The sequence below is a fragment of the Anabrus simplex genome, chromosome 1 (assembly GCF_040414725.1).
Source record: "Anabrus simplex isolate iqAnaSimp1 chromosome 1, ASM4041472v1, whole genome shotgun sequence".
Classification (NCBI taxonomy): domain Eukaryota; kingdom Metazoa; phylum Arthropoda; class Insecta; order Orthoptera; family Tettigoniidae; genus Anabrus; species Anabrus simplex.
The window spans coordinates 553821303-553833758 of record NC_090265.1 but is presented as its reverse complement, the minus strand read 5'-3'; the positions used below and the strand labels follow the sequence as shown (position 1 = coordinate 553833758).

General features: G+C 40.5%; 1 protein-coding gene across 1 annotated transcript in view; it reads right to left on the bottom strand.

Annotated features, from left to right (window-relative positions):
- The window catches only part of LOC136877163 (neuroendocrine convertase 2), a 579705-nt gene that overhangs the window by 248088 nt on the left and 319161 nt on the right, over positions 1-12456 (bottom strand). The gene's annotated exons all lie outside the window — the stretch shown is intronic.

The window sequence follows — 12456 nt, the reverse complement described above, 5'->3', positions numbered from 1 at the left end:
TGATTTGATAACTCATCACGTAACACATAGTGGAAGGAGGATATGCACTTGCAATGTATGTCAGGACAATTTCAACGGAGGATAAGGTCAAGAAATTACAAGAAACGCCTACAACATTCGGAGAAGAAGCTATGCAAGAACGAAGAGTGCAAGTTAACGCTTTTACTTAGAAACAACCTGAACCCTGCCTGGGATAAAAGTGTACACGTGTCATCAATGCAACAGTGCGTTTTCGCGAATTGTTGTTCCAGAAAAACACAATTGCATTCACTCGGGGGTGAGGCTACACAAGTGTACAATATGCGGTAATACGTTATCATGAAAAACTACAGATTAACCAATATAATAATGCTCTTCAGGACCTGCTCACCTGATGAGCTAAACTGAGCACTGTCCCTGCATTGCAGGAGGCTATAGCCCTTAGGGGATTCATACGGCTAATTTATTTTTATTTATTTATTTATTTATTTATTATGCTAGCTTCTTACCACTTCTCCTGCATTGTGAATTCCACCCAAATATTTTAGAATTTGAAGTCACGTCGTTCTTTTTATTCTTATTTTTTATTTTTATAAAATCTGATTTACGTCGCACTGACACATGTAGGTTTTATGGCGACGATGGTACACGAAATGGCTAGGACTGAGAAGGAAGCAGCTGTGGCCCAGCATTTGCCTGGTGAAAATGGGAAGCCACGGAAACCATCTTTAGGGTTTGTAGACAGAGGGATTCAAACACACTGTCTCCTGAACGCAAGCTGATAACTACGTGACCCAAACCGCGCGGCCACTTGCTCGGTCACGTCCTTTCGGAAAGGTCAGCCATTTAAACTGTAATTTAGTGCATATGGTCACATATTACATAGTGACATAATACTGTAAATGCTTTGATCCGAAGACCAGACTTTCAGCTGATGATGAAGTGTGCCACTTCATGTAAGAAAATTGAGACAGCGTGGTCGAAGCACTGAGTATATGAAGCTTTACGTGTCTGCAAAGCTCTGTGTACTTACACAACCTGGTGCGAGAGTCACAGTTGTCACAACAGCATACATGTTTACGGACCGTACACTCTAACAAGAAGTGGTTAAGGAACTGAAGGCGGTAGTCGCAATTGAACATATAGCACAGGGCGATAATGGATTTAAAGCAACATGTGGAAAAGAAAATTAACAGGGTAGTGTCGGATTGACGGCGACAAGTTTGCCCGTATTGTACTGTACGAGGAAATACACGTAATTCGTGCCTGAAGAACATGAGGTAGACGCAAGGCGTGTACAGTATGCTATCTTGGAGCAGGTACAGAGAGTGAGAGGTTTGAACTTGAAATAATGTCCATAATTCTTTTGAACTCTCTTATATTGTAATGAAAGCATATTGTAACATCACCTCAGTACAGCCGGAGTAATTGAATACAAGATTCCCTCGTACAGTTGAATGCGGTGTCAGCATCGAACCCTGGTCCTCCTCGTCCAGCCCAGAAAATATCGGGAAAAACCATGAAAACCACGAACTATTCCCTCGTTGGCCGATCTCGAAGGTCCAGAATTTCTAGAATTTCCCAGACGATCTAGAATATCTTGTAGTTGACGTACAGGTTGCGCTCACTCGAGTCACTGAGGTGAGCACACGTATGAGTCACTCGTACTATGGCTGGCTGATAAAGTACACTTTGTGATTTATGTTCACTAATCCCTAGAAGGGCTTAAAGAAATGACTTAAATCTTTGTAGAGTTTGAGTAAGAAGTATATCTTAGAGCAGGGCCTCTCAGGGTGCATGCGCCCGTGCATTGCACGGCACAAGGTACAGGAGTTGAGTTCACTAGGTTCGCCGGAGTGCAAACCCCCACTCTTCTTTTCCTACATCTGTCTCACCCGTTCGGCGTTTGAGAGGCCCTGTCTTAGAGTATTACAGTAATATTATGCACAAGAATTCGGAGAGTTTATTTACGACATTACCGAAGATAAATTATTTACGACTTTTTACAACACATACTTCGACTGTCTGCTCGAAGTTAAAATGTATTATGTGTGAAGTTAGTCCCGTTCACGATGTTTCAGTACGAAAGTAATAAGAAGTTATTTTACTTGAATATTATCACTGTCCAAGTATTACACAGTTCACGAAATAAGTAACACAAAGATTATTATACATCGTTCAGTACGTGGAAATAATAAATCCAAGTATTTTGACATGGAGACTATCAATGCGCAGTTTTTGTCCCGTAGTATAGGAAGTGAAATTGTTCCACATGAAGACTATCATGATACAGTTCAATTCGTAAAATAAATAAAACAACGTTACTTCACAGAATACAAGAGTATTTACACAGTTGAGGACGTAAAATCATTTCACACGACGATTCGTATAATACAGTTTATGAACAACTTGAGTGTTTGAAACACAGTCTATTCTCGGAGAAATATTAAGTTACCTAAGTGTTCACTGCTCAGGCAAAACTGAAATTATGTGAAATTATTTGGTATGTTTTTTATGGCCGGATGCCTTTCCTGTCACCATTGCAGTCGAGGAGTTAATGAAGATGAAATAAATGGAGTAAGGCAGTGGAAGGAATCGGCTGTGGCTTATGAACAGGAACAGTTCCGGCATTTTCCTGGAAGTGAAAATGGGTAACCACTGAAAGTCATTCTGAGGACAGCCGACGGAGTTGTTCGAATCCACTCATCTCCCGATTGCAGAGGTTGGCTCCGAAACCACAGCGCGTTAAAACGCATGACCACTCCGCTCGGTACGAAAGACAGGAGTAATGCAAATAATTAATCATTCGTAGAACTTAGGGTTCAAGGTTGGTATGATTACTCTCATAAGTCAGTCCTACGAATGAAAGGAACATAATTCAGTGTCTCGTGGAACGATGCGTGGACGAAAATAACTGCTGATATTCTTTCTCTACCGAGCTCGATAGCTGCAGTCGCTTAAGTGCGGCCAGACAGTAGGTTCGAAACCCACTGTCGGCAGCCCTGAAGATGGTTTTCCGTGGTTTCCCATTTTCACACCAGACAAATGCGTACCTTAAGGCCACGGCCGCTTCCTTCCCATTCCTAGCCCTTTCCTGTCCCATCGTCGCAATAAGACCTATCTGTGTCAGTGCGACGTAAAGCAACTAGCAAAAAAATAAATAAACAACAATTCTTCCTTCCTTTCTTTCTTTCTTTCTTTCTTTCTTTCTTTCTTTCTTTCTTTCTTTCTTTCTTTCTCCTCCACGAATCCCGCATGCTGGTGGGATTGTGGGTGTAATTTTAATAACACATGATGACTTGTCCTAGTTTTATGGGGAGATGTCCCTCCTGACACCTATTCTACGAGAAGAAATGTATGATACTATTACTTGCTTGTATGGCTCCATGGCTAAATGGTTAGCGTGCTGGCCTTTGTTCACACGGGTCCCGGGTTCGATTTCCCGCAGGATCGGGAATTTTAACAATCATTCGTCAATTTCCTTGGCACGGGGGCCGGGTGTATGTGTTGTCTTCATCATTTCATCCTCATCACGACGCCCAGGTCGCCTACGGGCATCAATTCAAAAGACCTATACCAGGCGAGCCGAACCCGTCCTGGGATCTCCCGGCACTAAACGTCATATGCCATTTCATTTCATTACTTGCTTTTTGTGAATGTTTATTAGTGTTGTCATAAAGTGCCAGTTAATTAATTAGAGCAAACCGGATGTGCCTAGAATCCCTAGAACAGCTACACCAAAGGCTGCCACGCTAATCACTTATCCTGGGAACTGGACTATAACTGTTGCTACACGACACAGAAGAGAAAAAAGGTACGAAGGTGGTTTTCTCGTCTATGCCCCTCCACTAATGATTTTATTGCTTTGTACATGTTTGCCCTATCGAATAAATCCTTCCAGGTGTTTCAATTTCAATTACATACCTTTTTAATGTCCCTTCCTTTATTCCAGATGTTTAGAGTTAGCGGAATAGCAGAACTGTATTTCTTAGAAGTTCATTAATATACCGGAAGCCACTGAAGTTGAGTTCTCGTATATGAAAACTATAAAATACTACCGCTCTCGGCTAGGTTTGAACCTGCTATCTCGAGAACGGATGAAAATCGCCCGTAAGTTTTCGGAGAAATTTTAACCCAATGCGCTCACTGGGCGTTAACATTACCCAGTTTCAATCACCATCATTCAATTTCATCTTAAGCAACTCCTCAGCTGAGGTCAGCGTCAGCAAGAGCACCCGGCCGTAATAACATACCATAAAAATTCATCTCATCTCATGCCTGACCCCGTATCAAGAAACGAGATAAGGGGTAGACAAGCAAAAACAAGCAGATTCGCATTGCACGTTGTAGTTTGCAAGACTGTTTGGATGAATGGTAAACACTAGTCTATGTGAATGATGATGATGATGATGATGATGATGATGATGATGATAGAAAGTGTTTAAAGTCTTTTCAGGAACTGTCCGCTTTCAAGGGTCGATGGAGTGGCAGATGTTCCGCCTGATAAAGGATTCCCGTAACATGACTGTAAATCTGTTTCTAGTTGCCTCCCACATTCAAAATTTTCCACTGAATATTCAGTGTACTGACTTTCAAATTAGGAGGCCCCGTGTTAGAATTCCGAGTCGGGCTGGGAATTATAACTGCATGTAGTTAATACGCCTCTCTCGGGGAACGGGGATTTGTGTTCTCCTTAATACACACAGCTTCATATACATACAACGCATCACACTACCAATCACCATACAAGCACGCTAGAGGAAATTCACCCATCCACGTAGAGGTTGGCGTTAGGATGGGTATCTGGCCATAAATCTATGCTGAATCCACACCAAGTGTCGACTCCAGTAAATAGAGAAAAGATAAGGAATAATATTATTTCAATTTGCTTTATGTCGCACCAACACAGAGAGGTCTTACAGCGATGATGATGTAGGAAAACGCTAAGAGTGCGAAGGAGGCGACCATGGCCTTAATATAAGGTACAGCCCGAGCATTTGCCTGGTGTGAAAAGCTTCTGGGCGGAACATCTTCAGGGCTGCCGACAGTGGGGTTCGAACCTACTATCTCCCAAGCTGCGCGACCCAAACCGCATGGCTAACTCGCTCGGCAGAAGAAGAAGAAGAAGAAAAAGAATAGGAAGGAGAAGAAGAAGACGATGACGATGACGAATAATAATAATAATAATAATAATAAGAAGAAGAAGAAGAAGAAGCTAATTTAACCTTTGCCAAACGTCTGTACAGGGATCATCCCTTTGACTAAGCAGATTGATGTTGAACTATCAATGCTTCATGACATTAGTCAAATTGTTTCAGTTAGTGTACCACAGGCTCTATGGATGTAAATACATTGCTCATCTATGCTGGTCGTAGTGACAAATAACACATTGGACAACGCCAGAGGGAACAAAAAATTGGTTTAATATGTTCTATCAGTAACTGTTTGGATGACAACAGAAGTGGGGTTAGTTGGAGAAAAGCGGCCACTAAAACTTTTACAATAAATACAGTTAACTACAGTGTTGAACTCCGTAAATGTTTTATTTTTTGTACCGAACTATGTTTGGTATGAGGACATGTACAGTGAACATCGTAAATTTTATGGATTACCGGGATGTGAAAGTAAAAATAATCTAGGCTTATTTTATCTATCGTATGGCTTTTAGTGCCGGACGTGTCAGAGTGCATTGTATAACCTAGGTCAGGAGAGGGGATGAAAAATATGAATCATGGAAATCAAAAACTATCTGACTCTACTTTTTCTCATTTTGAGTCTTATGATGGAAAAGTATTACAAGCGTATGGTATACTGTATAGCATAAAACACCCAAATCCGAAGGTAACTTGTAAGCTACAAACTGTTTATTATTTCGTGGTAATCACAAACCAATTTATTCCATGGAGTTAGCGAGTTTCTCCTTTCTGTAAATATTCTACCGCTAGTTGGTGGCACTGTCGTATGGTAACAGAAGATGAGAATGACACAAAATATCATAGCTTTCTACTTCCAGCGAAATTTCCCTGTTCCCATCACACACGTTTGTGATGAATTCTACCTCGGGCAGATGTGGGTGGATAATTTTAGTGTACATCAGATATCAGACAGTAAACAAGTAATTAATATATACAGTAAAGTAGACATCCACAAAGAGTGGTCTGATGCTTGCAGTTTAAGACACTGTGGGAATCAAGAACCACCTGATTACAGGCACATATAACATATTAATAAATAAAATCCTATCCAACTATTGTTAGTGTGATATTCATAGTTTGTTTATGTTAACGTAGTGCTACAATTAAAAACATATCAAGATTATTTAATGGGAAACAAAGGCATAAAATACATTTTTGTCTCTCCTGTAAAATTTGGTGATTTCCACGATTCAGTTATACTGTACTGAATGTATAGTATGGTACACTAATTACTCACTATTTCGAAGAAGTGTAAGTCAGACTTTGAGAATGACTGCTGAAAGGACTTAGGTGGGATGTTCATACCACTTTAACAAACAGACATTTCCGGTAAGAGGTGAGATAACCAAGTATGTACTCAAGCTGTAATTATGAATATCTTCCCAGTATAATATTACACTTAAAAAAGTATATTTCAATATATGTATGTTAACAAATACAAAAGCAAATGTTTATATCTTTGCACTCTCATTAATGCTTCCATGATAATCTTTGATGTGTATAATAGTGCCACTGAATCTCCTTAGTACTTTATAATATATTTAAAATTAAAATGTCCTCCTTGAGTTCGTAATTTTTATTTGTTCATTATTTTTAACTATTTGCTTTACGTCACACGGACACCGATAGAACTTATGGCGACGATGATATAGGAAAGGCCTACAAATGAGAAGGAAGCATCCGTGGCCTTAATTAAGGTACAGCCCAAGCATTTGCCTGGTTTGAAAATGGGAATCCACTGAAAACCATGTTTAGGGCTGCCGACAGAGGGATTCCAACCCACTATCTCCCAGATGCAAACTCACTGCGAAATAAATATTTTCCGACGATTTTGTGGATTTCTTTTTTACTTAGGCTTAGAATTAAACATTTCTAAAGAAGTCATCCTATAAGAATGAACACTGTAAACAATACAATATCGAGCGACTGTAAGAGGGTATATTCGCTGCTGCTGCTTCTGCAAGACTTTTCGGCTTTTCCTGTGTGTGGAGGGCGAGCTTACTGAACGGGAGGAAATTGTGATGTATTCGTTATACTCGAATGAGTTCAGGGACAGGAACTTGCGAGTATGCACTTTGCGACCCAACTTCAGTTCTTGTAAGTGAACTTTTTTAGGCTTGGAATTGTTGACCTGCTCCTTCACATTCTATTACGAAGATACGAGGTCGAGAAAATGAAATGTTTCTAGAGCAAATAATGTGGAAACAAAGTATGATGGTCTCCAAGGCTGTTTCTGCTGCTGATTGTGATGGTGACGGTGATGCCAAACTCGCTTACGACCATCCTTCAGACAAGCATACTTCGTGCTCTCTCTATCACCGTCTGTAGAATTCTTCTTCTTCTTAGCCATGTGATCTGATTTTAAACTACCTGTCCTATTACAGATATCTCTCTAAGAATATTTTTTGAACTTGACCATTTCCTTATGCACAGTTGATAATTTGTGTTTGCTTTGTGCATTCTTGCATTATCTTTTTCCAGAAACAGTTCCAGTAAGTCACCGAAAATATGAAAATACTTATAGAACTGCTGCCATATAACACATTATATTCTTCTACTGGGGAGTGTAGTGGGAGCTAGTAAAGTAGAATATCTAAGAGAGCGAGTTATCAGTGCCAATCCTCTGTATTTTACAGGAGGAAGTTAGTTTTCTGTTCACAGTGTCCTTATATAGTTCATTATTCAGGGCGATCCTTCCCTACGGCTAAGTGGGATCAGAATATCTTCTTCATGAGATGGGAGGAAGGCATAAAGGAGGCGAGAATAGAGAATGACTTGAATGCTGAAAGACGTAACGATCCGGAATGAACATGCACGTAAAGGATTGTAAGTAATGGAACTCCGGAAAGGAACAGGTAATGCCATGAGGCTGGTTGGATCCTCAAATAGCACCACCAAAGGCTATGCAGTTATATAAAAACCGCAAAAACCAATGGCAGTACCAAAATGAGGCGTACTAGGCAAGACGAGGAGTGAGGTAGTTTGCCATTGCTTTCCTCACTGGCCAGGCAGTGCAATTGCAGCACGACTGACCCTACGAGCAACACCTTTCATAACACTCAGACGCACTGTTTGTACTCTGAATGCCATTACTCAGCACCACCCATACCCCAGCAGCTTCCATATTGTCACAGCCATTGATGAGACCGGGACTTCAGTGGAAGCTACACTTTGCTCTGGGCTGTGCCAAGAGATGGATGCAAAAGTACTGCATTCATCAAGAAATGACAGCAGGCAGAGTAATGCACATAATGTTCACAAATTCATATTACAGACTTGAATTATCAGTCAATCAAAGGTACTCGTTCATGAAAATTACTCATTGAACACGCCGTTATATTATATTCGGACTTTTTAATGTTGAAATATTAATGACGCCATACGGAATCATTAAGCAGACACAGCGTAAGTGTCGTTCGCGTGAAAGAGTAAAATATAATTTTAAGCTCATTAATCGAAATATTCTATGATTAAGAGATACTCTAGATTATGGAACGCGTGCAGAAGCGGAGAAAATTACTGAAAGAAAGATTAAAATAGAAGATATGAAAACAAAGAGGACAAATACTACATCCCGGTAAATCAGCGAGTGCCATAAAAAGTTTGTCTCTAACTACTTTCATATGAGAGCCATTAAATGATTACTGTCTTTTGTTAAACTCTGAAGATTAAGGCACTGTATTCATACATAATACACTTTCCTGTTCTGAAAAAGTGAATATCAATGTAAATTAGAACAATATAAATCAGTAAGTTTTAGGAGTAGCGTCTCCTGTATATCCCGCCCATTTTAAGACCACTTCAGTGTTTTGGTCAACTACAACTGTATAGTGTTACTAGTCATCTTCTAACACCACAAGGTAAATTGTCATAATGTCACATGGCTCCATTTTTAGTTTTTTTTTAATCGTCCAGAAACATAGATATGCTGTATAGCATGACCAGGCCGGAAAGGATAAGGACTGCAGAAGACAGATCAGACAAGTATCGTAATGCTCCCAAATTCAAAAACATAACACCTTGAATATGAGTAGTTTATCCTACTTAGTTTATAGTTCATTGTATCAGTGTTAGGTATCCGTGTTTAGCCGGCAGGGATCGTATAGTATGGAAGTGAGGTAAATTTACGAACTTTTAAACTGCTATACTTAAAAGACTCTAGGTTATAGAACACGTACAGAGGCAGGAAGAATTGCTGCGATAAAGATGAAAATAGAAGATATGAAAACTGAGGTTATTCGCTTAAGAATGGAGACCTCGTACGCAATAAATGCCTTACAGGAGAGCGGATCCAGGAGATGGCGGGGGTAAGGAGGGAACAACGGATTCGAGCGGAGGTGCTCTCATGGTAGTGTGATGGTCCCTCAGTGAAGAAAATGACATAGAAAACCATTCCTTGTTGAGGACAGCAGTATCCATTAGTATCCAACGAGGCAATAAAGTATTGAGTTTGAACCTGCTCGACAGTGGACTACCAAGAGCGCCATTGGCTTTAATACTGCAGTACAGAAAGTTATAGTAAGCTATTATGTTAATTTCCCAAGTGATACTTCCATGATATATACTATAATGACAAGTGAGGTAGTATGTTATATGATCCAACTGAAAACCGGCGCCCATCTTGTTCCAGACTACTGGGCATGCAGAGGTGGAAATCCAGGCCATATATGCAAAGTTGGTGACTGGAGATCAAAATATGATAGTAAATCAAAATTAGGGGAATGATAGAAGATCGGAATATGGAACGTACGTGGTCTGCTACGTGCAGGAATTACCGTAAAGTTGAAGAGGAGATGAAAAACTACGACTTGGTTATTCTGGGAATTTCAGAGATTCTCTGGCAGCAAACTGAATACTTCACACCTTTGAAGGTAAATTTACTTCTCAGGTTCGTTTGACAAGAGTGCGAATGGTATCGCATTAGTTATTCCGGCTCATCTCAAACATGTCCGGCTCCGAGGCTAAATTGTTAGGGTGCTGGCCTTTGGTCACAGGGTTCCCGGGTTCGATTCCCAGCAGGGTCCTGAATTTTAACCATAATTGGTTAATTTCGCTAGCGCGGGGCTGGGTGTATGTGTCGTCTTCATCATCATTTCATCCTCATCAAGACACACAGGTCGCCTACGAGCGTCAATTCAAAAGACCTGCACCTGGTAAGCCGAACTTGTCTTCGGGCACTCCTGGCACTAAAATCCATACGCCATTTCATTTTTTTACCTCGGACATCTGGCAAAAGGATGCACTATGTGACAGAATTATTCACCTATCTTTTACAAAACGACCGTATAAGTTGCATGTGATACAGCTATATACACCACATAAAAGGCTGCTGACGAAGAACTTTAATATTTTTACAGTGTGTTAGAAGATACTAACAGATTGGTGGTTTCAGTGAGATGGTTGGACAAATTGAGGTAGACGACAATTTTAAAAACTGCATTTGGTGGTTTTGAATAGGAGAGATGAATTGAAGACGAGGGAAGTGGTTAAAGTTTCGCCTAGAATATGACATGGCAATCGTCAATAACATTATTGAACACTATATTCATCATTTCCAGAAGCCGCTGCAAGAATTAAATAGACTACCCGTACATACTAAACAATAATAGGTGTAAAAGATCATCCGTTAATGTCACTATATATCTGAGTATCTACTGCGGAAGTGATCATCATCATCATCTTCTAGCTAGAGTATTAAAATTTAGATTTAAATCCACCTAGCTCAAAATTTTGAAGATAGCCCTTTATGAAGTAAGTCTGGAGGTATATGCAAAAGCTATGAGCAAGTGTGCTGAAGATAATGAAAAACAGGAGATTGTTGAAATAACGTGGAACTGCATGACAGAAATCCCCATAGCATCCACGCAAGAGTCAGGTGTACATTAGGATGACAATCCCAGACAATGGATGAGTGATCAAAAATTGATGCTAAATAAGGAAAGAAAGAAAAAAGCAGGGAAGAAAGCACTAAGGTCCCATAAAGTTCTAGGAGCAAGCAATATTACTGCAAATATGTTAATCCTAGGACTCTGAGGATCTTTTCTGTATCATGAACTCCGAAGGAAATGGAGGGGGAGGGTTCATTGACTGCACTATACAAAATATTTTAGGAAGAAAATTTAACGTTTTATTACTACTTCGTACAATTAAAACAGAGTATATGATCTTTGAAAATCGTTCTTGGTACACAATAAATTCAGTTATTGTGAAAAGCAGCATGCGAATAATTAATGGAAATTTAGTAAATTTGAAACATGGTACATTGAAATTACTCTACTGTATTTCAGATCTTACGAATTTCTGAGTGTGCACTCGATATACTGTATGTGTCTGATACTGGACAAAATATTGTTTCAGTTCACTGATTTTATTTCTGGTTTTAGGATCTCTCTCACACAAATGTGACACCGGCCTTTCTCTCTAGGAGGCTGATATCGATGGGATTGTTCTTGCTTGAATTCCCTGTTGAGGATAGATTCCATAGACTGGGCAGTCCCTTTGGAAAGCCCTCTTGGATCAGGACTTCTGTTTTCCTCCTGTTGTGTGTATATTTCCAGTCCAGGAGGATTTATCACCTGTTATGCAATTTTCATTCCATTCTAAGTATTGCTTGGTGAATATAATAGTTTTTGGATATATACTGACCCGCAGCACATACATTATGAAGAGCGAGAATGCCTTGACCATAAAAACCAAACCAAACCCCATCGCACTACAGCCCTTGAAGGGCCTTGGCCTACAAAGCGACCGCTGCTCAGTCTGAAGGCCTGCAGATTACTGGGTGTCGTGTGGTCAGCACGACGAATCCTCTCGGCCATTATTCTTGGCTTTCTAGACCGGGGCCGCCATCTCACCGTCAGATAGCTCCTCAATTCTAATCACGTAGGCTGAGTGGACCTCGAACCAGCCCTCAGGTCTAGGTAAAAGTCCCAGACCTGGCCGGGAATCGAACCCGGGGCCTCCGGGTAAGAGGCAGGCACGCTACCCCTACACCACGGGGCCGGCTATGCCTTGACCATATTCACACAATATTGCACCTGAAAATGGTTTTCCGTGGTTTCCCATTTTCACACCAGGCAAATGCTGGGGCTGTACCTTAATTAAGGCCACGGCCGCTTCCTTCCAACTCCTAGGCCTTTCCTATCCCATCGTCGCCATAAGACCTATCTGTGTCGGTGCGACGTAAAGCCCCTAGCAAAAAAAAAAAAAAAAAAAAAAAAGATGACAGAACCTTACCGGCCAAAGTTCTAAGCTAAAATATTTCATATAGGAGGTTTTGTCC